Source organism: Anas platyrhynchos, chromosome 6, assembly GCF_047663525.1.
Source record: "Anas platyrhynchos isolate ZD024472 breed Pekin duck chromosome 6, IASCAAS_PekinDuck_T2T, whole genome shotgun sequence".
Classification (NCBI taxonomy): domain Eukaryota; kingdom Metazoa; phylum Chordata; class Aves; order Anseriformes; family Anatidae; genus Anas; species Anas platyrhynchos.
Genome location: NC_092592.1, coordinates 24,597,801 through 24,612,436, shown reverse-complemented (window position 1 = coordinate 24,612,436; position 14,636 = coordinate 24,597,801). Strand labels below are relative to the sequence as shown.

Genomic DNA, 14,636 nt, shown 5'->3' with positions numbered 1-14,636 from the left:
GTCTTCCTTCCTAAGAAAAAATGCCTATCCATTAGTAAATCACTGATTTTTTTTTTGCTGTACTGAAACCAGAGTGCAGTTAAGAAGACAGTCCTTATTTTCATGTGTTTCTAATTTTCTTTTAGAATTTGTTTGCATGAGCATGTGTGCGTGCTTTTCTGCAGTCCTAGCTGAAGGGTGAATTTTGGAGCTAAGCCTGAGGAAAAACCTTTGGGCTTCTTTTTTTTTTTTTTTTTTTTTTTTTTTTAAATTAAAAGCATATTTTACATGTTTTATGTAATTTGTTAAATAAATTGTTTGAAAATATTGTTACAGAATACCATGATTAAAGACAAAATACCCCATTATACATTAGGTCTTAGGCAAGTGAAGTTGAGTTCAGAATGTGCACACACAATAAAAAAAATAACCAACAGCCAGGTATTCTTGAGCACTGATCCTAGCACTGTAGCTGCTTTTCCTTCTGGATGTTGCAAAAATTGCCTGAGTAAGCTTGCACAGCTTTGGTTTCCCCGTCTGTGTAATGCAAATAGTACTTACCATCTTGCAGGGATGTGTAGAATTTAATATTTATGCATCACTTGAAGTTGAATTAATTTTTTTTAACTCTGACTCCAAAAACATGATGGGTTACTTGTTAAGAGCTAAAAGACATACCAATATTTTCTGGAAGTCCTGTATTTTTCTCTAGTTATTAATATTCTGTAGAACCCTAGATCAATAAAACATTATATCTGAATCTCCACCTTGAGCATATGTGTTTGCTTTTTGTTGCTGGTGGATCTAGCAGCACGGTAAAACGGAAGTGTTGTCTTTCTGCATTGTCAGGCCAGATAGAGAAGTGTGATGAGTGACAGCTACTTCTCATGAAAAGCTGGGGAAGTTATGTACAGTGAGAGAAAAAGGAAAACTGAAGCATTCTTAAAGCACTTTATGCTTGGTCAAGAAATTTAAAAAGAAACCATGCTCCACAAGTCCATTCTGGTGCACCAAAAAATAGTTTCTTCATCTGTGTAGTGCTGAGGTCACACAGCTCAAAATTCACTCCTGCAAAGCTGGGTCTTCCTAAGGAAATCTTCTTGCATCACCTTAGAGGACTACATACTTCAGCTGGAATGGAAAGAAGATGGCTTGCCTCAGTCACAGGTGTGCAGTGACTACAGACTCATCTTTCTCATGATTTGCGTATAACTTCTAACTTGGATTCAAAGGAAGAAATCCCATTAAAAACTAAGTAGTTTTTAACTGGCATGCTAAGTTGTTCCACTGGTGTATGTTTGGAGTTACACAGATGCCTAATCCTTTTGATTATGATCAAAGCATCCTGAGTCAAGGGTATGGTGACTTCTCCAAATTTTCATTCTGTAAAATGTATCATTTTCTTTTCAGTACAGTATACCTTTTATTGGTGGAGTATTGCAAGCTGAGAGAAAGTGCGAACACATTGTGAAGGAAAATTTATATATATATTTTTCCACTGGAATAATGTGATACTAACTTTCCTGCCCTTTTAAAACAACTGGAAAAGCAGAGAGAAACTGGAAAAAGCTTTCACGGAAAGGTTCCTGTTGCCTGTGTGTTTAGAGGATAATTCATTGTCACTGTTGTAGTGTTGAAAATACATTGCACGATCAGTTATAAAGTAGTTACTGTGCCTCTGATACTAAAAAATGTAAAGTACACTAGCATATTAGTAACGAACTGTACTCAGGGTTGAAATTCAGTACACTGAAATAATACATGAAAAAAAAAAAACAAACACATAGATTCTACAGAACATGAATTGGAAAGGATCGACTAGTCCAGTTTTACTTTTTGCAAACTACTGTGTTACAGCATTGCTATGCAGTGAATGGAATCTGGGCCACACTGGAGTCAAGGGGATGGCTGCAATTTTTTGAATGACCCAGATCGTATCCTACTGTATTACAGTACAGAATTATTAATATTACAAGTTAATTGGCTGATTTAATTCAGATTAGCTATGTCTCCTCTCCTGAGCAGTAACTGATTTTGATGTTATGCTGCTAAAAAGATTGAGGTGTTTTGCCGTGGTAGGCATTTTCTCTTGTTATTCTGGTAATCAGAACCTGTAGGCCACTGCATGAACGAAATTGAATAGTAGGTGTAATTTCAGGCAGTGGTGAGTGACTAAATACAATCACACTGTGTCTGGCATGATTTATTAAGAGAAACAATGTAAAGTCTTTGAAAATACATAACTTCCATAGACTTTCTGTGGTTAATTTCACTGGCTGTTTGACACACTTCTTCAGCAGTTGTGTCACCCTTACACAGCAGTTATGACAAGGAGGTGCAAAGTGTTTCCTGAAGTATCAGAATACAACATATAGCAGTAAATCTGCCTTTCCAGTGTTCAGATTTGTTCTTCCCTTAGAAAACAGCGTGACGAGCTCCTTGCACTGGAAGGGAATGAAGTAAATTAACTGTAAGTTTTACAACCCCGTACTGGGACACAATCTCCACATACCTTAGTTATGAGAATTGGTGCCCTTCATGTAAAAACGTCCAAAATAAAACCGTGTTATCTATGGCCAACTTACACCTCTTTTAAAAAGTAAAATAAATAAAAAAGGGAATGTTTCCTTCAAACTGAAACTTTATGAGACTTCTTCTTCTTGTTTTACCCTGCATGGAAAAGACCGCATGCAAAGATGCACAGCTGACTTCACCGAAACTGTATTTTTCCACCGTGCGGCTGGAAACCGTGCCGCGTTTCCCCCACACCCCTTCCACAGGCTCCGCTCTTTCTTCCCGGAGATAATGGCTGGCACGGGCGCGCAGCGCACGGTCCTGAGCCCGCTCCTCAGCTGAGCCGTTGTTTCCACTCCCGCAGCCCGCGCTCCTCACCGGGCAGCGGCCAGGGTGCTGACGAGAGACAAAAAAAGAAAGAAAGAAAGAAAGAGAGCACCTCGTGGGCTGCTGCCGGGCGGGGGTCGCGCCGACATTCCGATGCGCTGAGGCAGCCGCGACCCAGCCCGCCCCCGGCCCAGCCCCCGCTCCGGCCCCGGCCGCCGCTGAGGGGGGGCGTGAGGCGATGCCTCCGGGCCGGCTCGGGGACGGCGCCGGGCGTTTAGGCGAGAGGTAGGGCTGGGGTGTTCCGCGGGCTGCCCCTCAGCACCCCGCTGCTCGCAGGGCTGGGGGGAGGCAAATAACGGCCCCCCCGGTGGGCACAGCCGGCCGCAGCGCCGCCCCCGGGGCCGCGGAGCGCACCCCGCCCGCTGCCGGACACCCGCTGGGGGCACGGGGCGGGCGCTCCCCGGGGATCCCTCCCCGGCGGCCCCGCGGCTGAGTCAGCCGGCGGCGCTGCCCCGGGGCACCTCCCTCCCTCCACTTTCCCTCCCTCCCTCCCTCCGCCGCCGTCCCGCAGCCCCCGCCCCCGGCCCCGTCCCGCCGAGGCAGGCGTTGGGCTCGCTCCGCCGCCACGGGCAGCGGCGGCCCCGGAGCTGCGGGGGCGGCCCCGTCCCGCAGAGCCCGCCGCCGGCCCCGGGAGGAAGAGGAGGATGAAGAAGATGAAGAAGACGCCGGGGGCACGCTGAAAGGTGCGTGCCCTGCTCGCCCCGCTTGAGCGGCCGTCGGGCTGCCTTTCGGCCATGTTCCTCGCCCCCCGCAGGGCTGCAGAGCCCCCACATTCAGCTGCCACTCGGGTGGTGCTGCCCGTGCCCTGCGAGCCCTTGCGGTTCCCGCTGGCTTTCCGCTTTTTTCTCTTTTATCGCCACTCTTGGCTATGGAAGTGCGGGGATGCTGCAGGGGGCCTGAGCCCGCAAACACTCGGACAAGTGCTTTGGGTGAAGTGTTTGTGGGATCGGGGCCGGGGAGGCGGGTGCGGGGCTTATCGGAACTGCGGCACGCTCTTGGGATGCCACCGGCATAGGTGGTGTGGGGAGGAGCCCGGGGAGGCGGCTCTCAACCAGGTTTCTGCTGAAGGAGCTGTGAGAAGCATACAGAAACGGGTACAAAATCAACCGTGCTTCAAGGATCGGTCAAATGCATGGTGTTCCCTAGTTAAGGAGCTTGTGTGAAGAGTAGAATTAGGCTTGCTGTTGTATTTAAGCAACAAAAGTTTGGTAAATATTCTAATCCCATGCGTGTTATATACTTGCGTGTTTGGAAGGGTGTTGGAGAGCCCACTGGTTGTGGAAGAGCCATTCAGCCACCGTTGTGGGGCAGTGATCGCTGTGTGGTTTAAGAAGTCATGTGTTTCCAACTACAGATAATTACCTCTGATCCCTGATACTTCATCCTGTGAAAAGTCAAAGGCAAGCAACCTGTGTCTGTGATTGTTACAAAAACAAAACGAAAAACGCCTAAACAAATCTGGGAGCAATCAAACAAGGTGAAAGCAGAACCAGATGCAACCTTCAGCCTACTAAGAAGAGCTTGGTGTTTTGTATGGCCAGTGAAATACTACAGAGAGAAATTCCCAAATCATAAAAGACTATGTCCTCTCTGTACATAAGTTAGTAAAGGTTTACTGAAATCTCTTAGTTGTATAGAGTCTATTCATGTTCTGCCATTTTGAGGTATTAATGTAGTATGTAGAGAGAGCTCATTTCTGTTTTCTCCCATGCTAAAAAGTTTGTTCTTAAGACTCTTTGTGACCACAGACTGGAGTGTGCAGCTCCTGGCCTCTCAATTCATGATGATTTCATGTGATTTAACTTACCCAATAAAAGTGTACTATTCAAGCCAGCATTCTGACAGTTTAATAAAGGGAAAAAATCAAAGTCACACTTTGTTTGAGAAACATGAAAGTCATACTACAGAATAAAAAGTTTCTGAAAACTTTGTCTGTTGGAAATCATAGAACAAGTTCATGAAAGAGTTGATGAGATAACTGAAGGTTTAGGAAACTTATGAAATGAGGAAAATAAATTCTCTATAGCAAAAGTTATGCAAAAGAATGTTGTGAAACAATTTGACCACTTTTTAACTACCTGCAGAAGAAAGTTTTTGTTTGTTTTTGTTTCGTGTGTGTGTAGGGACAGTTTTATTTAAGAGAAATATGAATATCAGGATCCAGTGAATAAAACCTGCACCAAAATCCAGAATGCCAGCAAGACATTTGTGGAAAAGACACAGTGTAGCTGTTCATGAAGGACTGTGGTAGATATTTGATGACTGGAAATATTTAGCTCAAGATAGAAACTCTTTTGGAGAAGAACAATTGTAATTTAGCAATAGTTCTTGGATTTGAAACAATAATTAGTTAAAGGAAGACTTGAGCTATAAAGGAGGCAAAAAGTAATTAATCCACGTCCATGGTTTGCATAGGGATTTTTCATTAAAGATTGCTTAAAAATAGTTTTAATCAGCTTAGTTTACCTGCATGTAAGTGGTTCTTTGGTGGTTTAAAAGAAGAGAATCTTAAAGACAGCAATTTGAAAGAAGGATTGTCATTTTGTTTTCTGTTTGTATGGCACCAACCACAAAATGGATACTGGTTCGTGACTGGGAGCCCTGGACTTTATAAGTGACAATAGTATTGTTAACAGTAATTCACATCTTTTTTTTTTTTTTTTTTTTTTTTTTCCCCCCATGTACTTTTTGAAAATTCCTGTAACCCAAATATTGGAGTGAATCATGTGGCTCCACCACAGACAGACTTAGTGTCTCACCTGTTCACACTGCAACCGTTGGTGGTTTCATTTCAGTGAGAGCTATCAGGTTGTATTGGGGCCTTTCATGGGCAGTCTAATTAATTTTTAAAGAACGCTGGTCATCACGGCTTCATTATAGAAAGTTAGCATGCTAACATGAAATCCACGTTTTTTCCTTATCTTTATTTGGTCCCTTTTCAAGCTGCCTTTACTTGCCTTTAGAAGAGGTTGCTGCACGTGTACTTGAGGGCCTGTGTGGCTGAGTGCATATTATATGAGAGCTGTGCCGCTTACTCTGCCTTCTGCTTTATTTGTCTTGGCGGACCTACACATGTATCTGCTTGTGGGTGGGGTTTCCATAGTCATGGATCTGCCAAATATTGGTCATATTTCAGTCTTAGATTTGCTTGAGCAAAGCTTCCTCAATTTACAAAAAACACAAAAAAAGTAATGGGATTTGTGTGTAAGAGTTGAGGATAAAGTGGCGACAGTAGCATTTTCCTTGCATTTCCTGTATCGGGAGCTCTAATTCTGGAGCTACAGAATTTTGTTCTTAATTGAAACAGTGGAGTTAATTTTTTAGATACATCACTGTGGGATGAAAATGTTTCTTGGTGGTCTCATGTATATCAGACCACTCTCCGTGGGACAGGGTGGCGTGCTGATGTCTTTGTGCAACACGCAATTAATGTCACTGGTTTTAAGCTAGGCCATCTATGGTACTCCCTTCTCCACTGCCCAGTCATTCATAAATCATCCAACATGTTCAAACAAATGCTACACGTGCTTGCCATCAGTTACCAAAAATGGGTGAACTGTCAGAGCTAGAAGTACTGAGCTCAACTTTAAGCTCTTTCTACCAGATGTATCCTTCTTTCAGATCCCACTAAGTTTCTTGAATTTATAGGCAGCCGGTGATGGAGCCTCAGGTAATACCGGCTCTTTCAGTGAATGATTTGAAATAGCAGAGACCCAAACGTTGTGAAATACGTGATGTGACAGAGAGCTTCCTTCTGTGCTCTTGACATCTGAAATTCTTACGTAGCCCAGTATAACTTCTGGGTATGGATATGGTGCAGGTTTCAGTCTCATGCAAGGAAGTGTATTCTATAGGCCAATGTACTTACTATAATATTTCATTCACAGAAGTTTGAGGTATATCAATAGTTTAAGTAGGCTGTCAACTCTTGGATACTTTTTATTCTATGTTGCTATCAGTAAGTAATACTTAATTTGGTATAACATTTCAATGGAGCAGCTCATTTAAACAAATTGAATATTATTAGATTTTACAAATGCCGTACCACTTCATAATATTGAAAGTACTTGAATATTTCTTTTTTGTTGTTGTTCATACTGAAGTATTTTAAAAAAGACAGAGAAAGTGGAAACATTGAGCGCAAAGGCAAAGCTACCATTTAAAAACATTTATTTTGGGGGTAATGGTTTTATTCCATTAGTATGCACAAGTGCTGCATAACTTGCATCTAATAATAGTATGTTTTCTTAAACAGATGACTCTCCAGTTGCATTGACCTTGCCTTGTGTCGTAGGACCTTGCTGTCTGTTGTTTCAGACAATGCGCTGATGTGAGACCTCTCCTCCCACAGTATTTTTCTGCATCTGTGCTACAGCACACAGCAAGAATGCTGCTGCAGCGATCTCTGGTATTTGAGGTTTTCGTTACACTGCATCTTCGTTCTAACATTTTTATAATACATTCCTTTATTCCAAATACAAAACTCTATTGCTTGGATTAGGTGAAATTCTTCATGTAGCAGTGCAAGGATCTTTCAGCAGTATTAATGGCATTTGGTTTCCCTCTGGAATTCAGCAAGATAAAAAGGGGTCATGTAGCAGAGGAGCTACTGCTTTGTCCACTACCAGCAACTTGCATTAAAGAACAACCTGTAGATTTCCTCTTGCAGAACTTCTTTGATGTGAATGCCTCTTTTTAAATTCCCTCAGGATTGCTATGATGGTTTTGAATTACAGCTACTTACCAAATTGAAAAGGAAAAACAAAATCCAATGTTTTAATATCCAGGTTGAGTTGCCTTCTGAAGAAAGTATTCTATTTTTTTCTAATTTTATGTAGTTTTCATACTCTTAACATTTCACACTCTTAACATTTTTCAAACATACTTTTCTAATGTGTAAATGTAGATTATAGTTAGTTATTCAGTTGATGTTAAAATGCATTTATAATCTGATTCGTTGTTGGTGGGCAGAGATTTTAAAAAATGGTATTGCTACTAACTTTTAGTAAAATTCACACTTGATATTTTTCAAGTCTATTGGATGTTCTGTGAAGATCTGTTTTATTTCTTTTGAAAGCTATGGGAAAAGGATCTCACTGCAGATATTTCTTGTGAAAACGTAAAGTCTCGGCTCAGTCTGTCTGCACCTATTGTAGTTCAACAGGCTTATGGGAAGTGGTGAAAGTAGAGGAATATCTCTTCAAGGCTGCAACTGCACAGATAGATCCTGGACTGTAAGAGATTGTCTCTCTGTTTGTTTCTATAATTCATGTTCACTCTTTAGCTGTGCTGTGAGCTGCTTTTCTGTAACATCTTGAGTGGCAAAAGTGTCAAAGAGTACCAGGCAGTCTTGAAGTCTTTCATATTGCAATACTTTGCATTTTTCAGATGAATAATACTCCGTAATGTGAGTCTTCTAGAGCCCTTGACATTTTTCAGCATAACTGTTACTTTTGTGAATGGTCTGTTGTTTGCATGTTTCCTCAGAGAACAAAGTGGGCATACAAAAAGGGGGGAGTCTTACATAATTACCTTTGATTTGTTGTGATTGCACCTTTTCTTTTATTTCTTTTTTTTTTTTTTTTCCATAATAGTGCATTTATGGAAGAGGCAGCAGAAATGGGAACTATAAAATCAAACAGAGCTGTGTATATTGGAAATATTTTCATCTTAATAAACACTCAAAATATTGCTGTTATAAGTGATTTGAATATACATCTGCTCTTATTCTGTGCTTTAATTTAGCGAAGTGTAAATAAGAAACCCCCCTTTGGTGATGGTGGTCACTCAGTAGAGACAGAAATGAAATACAGGGAAACATTTTATAAAAAAGGATAGCTTCGTATTTGTCTTTAATTAAAATGGCTGCCTGTTTAGAGACATTCCCAGTATCATTAGCCTGAGCAATTTGGGTATGTGAGGCCAGTTACAGGGCTTTTCCTTTGTATGTTTTATTTTCCTAGGGTGAATTGGGAAAGTAGCTATCACCATGTCATCATCTACCACTGAAATACAATTCTGGCAAGTAATACCATCCAAATTAAGTACGCTAATCTTTGAATGGTCTTGATACCAATATGCAATATGTAGACTCAGTGGTTCAGTTCCAAGACCTTGTGTTTGGCATTGTTTTACCTTTGTTACAGAATGATCTGTTCTTGTAAGGTGCAGCTGTTGGAGGGTGCTTCCAGTAAGTACTGCATGGTGCTCCCTGCACACCAGTAATTCATCCAGTTCTGCTCATTCTGCATGCTTTCCAGTTTCACCTTCATCTCTATAGTGCTAAATCTTGTGTCCTTTTATCCAGAGTCAGATGCTAAGCACGTGTGGTTGATACTGGGGGAGGGTGACACCTTTTGATTCTTTTGTCTTTTGTACTCTTGGTTTGACATAACTGCAGTGTAGTGTTAGTGTATTGGCATTTATTACCTCAGACTGTGTTATGTGGAGTTAGAGATTGCTTTCCGCAAGAGAAAATCCCATGGTTGCGTGCTATTAGTTCCTGCAGCATGACTTTTGGTGAATGGAAGTGAGGAATGTCTCTGTTTTCAGGGTGTGTTTCTGCGTGCCTATCAGGGATGCTTGCCTCAGTGAGCATGCCCTTGCGTTCCTGCACACTGGACACCTGCGGAAGCTGGGCCCAGCTTCTTGAGAAAGGGTCAAATCTAGCAGAAGGTTGTCTGTGTGTTTACACACTGCAAAGTCTACTCATCCCACAAGCATGTCGTTTGACACTGCTGTTCCTATTCTCTGCACAAGACCTTTCAGTGAGCCAACATTCAGCCAAGCAGCTCAGTCACGCCTTTCCCCTGTGTTGCAGAAAGTCTGCAATGTTTCTGAAAAAGCAAATTATTGTATTTTACTGTGAAGGGAAAAGTAGAAAGTTTGTCTTTCCTAAGCATTGAATCGGCTCTGTGTGTATTCCGGTCTCATACCTAAAAGCACTTCGCCTCCCATAACTTTGAAAATATGGGATCTTCTATACTATGTCATAGAAACCCACAATTGTTCCTGTGTTTTGGGTATATAGTTCATGGGATGTGCCTCAGTTTCAGTCAAAATTATAGGATAGTTAGCATTAAGATGTTACCATTCAACTAATTAATCAAATTTAAAGACGCCAGCTACATGTATAGTGTTACCTCATATCTGAAATGTTGGAAGGGTTCCTAACTTCATATGAAGTCAATGTTATGACTTTTCTAATTCTTTTTTAAGCAAGAGTAAACCTTAGGTCTTTGCTGCGTCTGTCAAGGTGTTACTGGATAGATTCTTCTTGTCTCTTGAAAATTATGCTAGTTTAGCCCAAACCTATGTAACATTGGATGCTGTTCTTTTTATTGTGTTACTTATTCCATACTGGCTGGAATACAATGTATATAAAAACAGTTTTTGCTGTCCCATTGACTTTTGGTCCCCTATTAAAACAGATTTCAGAGTGTGTTGTAATTTCCAACTACAGGGTTGGAACAACTTGCAGTCTGAACAAAAAAATGTTCTTTTTTAATTAAAAAAAAAAAAAAGACACAACAAATTGAAGGAGAAGGGTTTTTTACTTAAGCCAAACTTCCTTCTTAGTATTTATCCAGAAAACATTTGTAGATGAAGATCTAGAGTTTAAACTTGCTTGGAAATATAGTTGAATCCCAAAGTGCATGACTCAATTGTTTCTGTTCTCATCTAACTTTCCTGAAATCAAATGTAAGTTAAGTATATCTGTAGTATCCAGGTACCAGAATGTCATGTTCATTGAGATTTAGTGGTCAGTTTTGCTACATAGCAGTAGTGTCAAGTTATTAATGTTCTTTCCTGCTTGTCTTGAGCAAATATTGTCAGCTACCAATGTAGTTGTGCTGGTTAAACTTGATACTGCTTATATATAGTTATGGAAACATTTTGGATTTGTTATGGAGACAGAATATTTATCTTTTAAAATGTCAGTGTAGGTAAGAGGGACTTATGAATCTTTAAAGTTATTAAATGCACTATTTTTCTAGTGGTCTGCTGAAATTCTTCTTGTTCCAATGAATTATGAGCTCTAGTAGTGTTTTATTTGTAACTGAATTTCTGTGTCATTCAATTATGAACATTTTTTTTAAAAGGGTTTTGTTCATTGTGATTATGCTTGTGCAGCAAATTCTGTAACTCCCTTAAATCTTAAAACTGTAATGTTCTGTGTAACAGGAGGTATAATCAACTAAGGTGGATGTAGAAAATATGAAACAATTTTTTTTTAGATTGACTTATATGAAACAATAAGAATTTCTTGGAAATCAGCAAGAATTTAGGATATAAATAGACCTTTCCACTTTTCCAAGATAAGGAAATACTAAAATTTTAGATTTATTTGGTAGAATCAGAAAAAAAATAGGTAATTTGTGATATTAATAAATGAATCATATTCACATTTGAAATTAATTTTCATATTTTTTTAGTCACTCTAATCAAGTCCATTTTAGGGGTATATCAATGAACTGATTTTATTATGAAAACTGTGTTGTTAGTACCAACTGATGAATGCATTGAGTTCCAAGTCCTCATTACCCACTGAGTATGGCTTAAAGCAATGTGGAACATTACTCTTTGTCTTAAAGCCCTTATTGTTCACATTTTCCTATTGTTTTCATAACTAAATATTATATTTTTAAAGGTATGAGTAATTATATAAGAGTACACCTAGTGGCTTCTAGAAAAAACAGCACAGTTTCCGAAACCGAGTACGTGACTGCGAGAATTAGCAGTACTGTGAAGCCAATTTAGAAATTTAATTCTCCACACTATTTGAACTATGATTCTAGACTTGCAAGTCATGTTCAGTAGTGGTTTGCAGAAATAAACAGTTCCCTAGACAGCAGGCTATAAAACAGGTCAGCGTTAAAATATGCAAGAACATCTTTCAAATGGCCATATAGTAATGGACTACTATGGCTGCCTGAATTCTTTTTCAGGATCCAGATCATAACATCTGTTCGGCGTTTTGTTACCTGACAGGCCTAACAATGGTAGGGGTGTATAGGCAGTAGTGGTTTTTCAGAGCGTTTTTGCAGCTACCCCTCCAGAAGAGGCAAGTTCATGTGTTCCCTTAAAATTTGAAAATGCTATTCTCCACTTAGCCAAAAGCTTCTTCCATGATTGTGTCATCCACTCATTTTGTCCCACATACTATTTATTCTGCTGTGCAAGTTGCTAATATATATATATATTTTTTTATCCTTAACAGGCAGTTCAGAAAAAAGACAAAAGATAACGTATGGCAGTTATAATGGTGCAGCACAGGATTATCCTGTGTAACAGCTTTGCACCCCTGGACTTCATCTCAATTGAGTGCTTTATAGAAAGATGCTTGGGTTTGATTTATGAGTTGGGGGAGAGCTGTAAAAATACCTTGAGGAAGGTGTGTGCAAGGCAAAATTGTTTGGTATAACAGTGTTTGAACTATGACAGCCAATAAAGTTTTTAACCTGTATGTGAGTCATTCTCTGCTTTAAGCTCACGTGCCTTCCTCTGACTTGACATGATGCTCTGATTACTATTCTTTTGTCTTATAATGCTATTTTCAGTCTTTTATCAACTTTTCTGTTTTCCCGAGCCCAAAGGACGCTATTGTGGATACCAGAAAGCCCCCAAAGAAAATAAATAAATAAACCCAACAATAATAAATAAATAAATAAAACCCATACCCTTCCGTACTCTTTTTGCTTGAATTTACATTTACTGATTTTTTTAAACATTTCACATGCACTTAAATTGTTAATTTCATAGAGTCAAAAAGCTGATAGCCCACTCCCTGATAGTCTCATGTTTTTCCCACATAACCCATCTTGCTTACAGTAAAACTCTATTCTGTTAGTAACCATATGCATCCCAATAAAGGTTTTAAAGTTTGAATTGAGACAGAGACTGTCTCAGCTCTTGGCCAGCAAATGCAAAGAAAGTTGGCCATGTTCCCTCTTCTTGCCAGAAAAGCAAGAAAGCTGGGGCCCTTCCTCTGTCAAAGAAAAAGGGAAGCTCTGATCTTTCTTCTTATGGATTTGCACGCACTAAGTCCCTGAACAATTCTTGGTAGAATTTTTCAGTCTCTTGCTTGCGAGATATGGCCCAAAGCCCCAGGAAAACAGCTGTCATGTACAGGGAGCTTGTAGAGCTCAGTCTTTCTCCTCTGACTACTGGTTTGACAGTACTTTTTCCTCTCTAGTTAGTCATAACATATCAACAAAAAGCCTCTCTACACTAATAGTATGGTTTTTATGCATGTTACTTTACTCTGCTACTTTTTATACTAATTTATGCTTTATTTTTTAGTATGTAATACACACACGAATGCATAATTAAAAGAGTTCAGATGATGTCATCATCTAGTACCCTACTATTGTGGGTTGGGGTGTAGGCAATTTCAAAGCCTGGTCTTCTCCCATACAGAGCTTTAAAACTTTCACTATTCAGATAATCTGACAATCCATTAAATGATTTAAATGATGTATGACTATATAAAATAAAGTAAGAATATTAAGAAAAAAGGAAATTATCAGTAAAGTTTAGGCTCATTTTTAACATATACTGGTACATTTTAAGAAGGTTTAATTCATTATTGCCAAACATTTTTTAAGACATTAAAAATCACAATGCTGAGTTTAATAATTTTACAGTAATAATAACCACTGGAATTTATTGCTAAATAGAACTGAGAGACAATCTGAATCTGTTCTGTCCATATACATGTATGTTAATCATGTTAATTACATGCTGGAAAGTAACTAAGGCACTGACATAGAAATTTGTATCTATTAATTCTATGAACTGACATAAAACTTAAGGCATGCAAATGCATGACATGAAACTGCAGCATGCAAACCACCAGGATAAAGCTTCCACACTGTTGTTGTTTGTTTGATTTCTGTTTAAAAGAGTTCAAAATATAGTTTAAAGGGTGAGTCTGCTGCAGAATTTACTTTTCATTTCTGTTTCCACTCTGGAAATTTGGTCTGAGCTCTCAAATTCAGAGTACTTTATTTCTGCCACAGTGATTATCACTGTTAATAGTTATGCCAACAGTTAATTGATCTCAGACTTATTCTAATTGTTTTGTGGCTACAGAGCCACAAAAAAAAAAAAAGTGGCTCTTAAAAAGTATAAACTTATTTTGTTAAAAAGGCAACTGCTGTTTGGACTACGCACAAGAATCAAATTGGTTAATTGTAGAATCATCTTATAGCTTTTGTGTATGCTTCTTAACATAACTCTACTGAAGTATATATTGAAGTTGCTATGTAATTTTTTTCCGGTGAGTGAATGATGAAACACATATTTAGGTGTTTTTTGGCCTATGAATCATCGTAATGATAGGCAATTATGTACACCTGAATTTCATACAACCATTGCACAGTTATATAAATAATGTACACCTGACTGCTGGCTTCTTCCTCTACAGTTATGTGATTTATTTTTTTTTGGTGAAAAGCCTTTTTCACAGATAAGTCACATGCAAGATAAGTGATGAGATGCATATATTGTAGTTTTAAAAAAATATACGTTGAAACAGTATAGTACTATTAGTGTTGCTTTATTTCCTGCTCCTGCTTTTATAATTACATTACAGTGCTTAAAGTCAGGCAGTGTTAATGAACTGTTAATAAAGCCAGAAATTATGCAGAATCCATGAAGACCTTTGTGGGGGGAGCTTGCTGTCTGGTTCTAATTTATTCTAATTTAGCCTGTTTTCAGGTTGCTCTTGGGAACTACTCTGTTTGTAAAAAAAA

The 14,636-nt window shown here is 39.3% G+C and overlaps 1 protein-coding gene across 13 annotated transcripts in view; it reads left to right on the top strand.

Moving 5' to 3' along the window:
- Nucleotides 1–3,011: 3,011 nt before the first annotated feature.
- The window catches only part of PLCE1 (phospholipase C epsilon 1), a 159,853-nt gene continuing 148,228 nt past the window's right edge, over nucleotides 3,012–14,636 (top strand). For 10 of the 13 annotated variants that reach the window (XM_072039621.1, XM_072039619.1, XM_072039618.1 and 7 more), the window contains exon 1: nucleotides 3,252–3,563. The gene's annotated coding sequence lies outside the window, so the exon portion shown is untranslated. Of the gene's footprint in view, nucleotides 3,106–3,251; nucleotides 3,564–14,636 lie in introns of those variants that run through there. The other 3 variants (XM_072039608.1, XM_072039617.1, XM_072039614.1) reach the window with 1 other exon arrangement.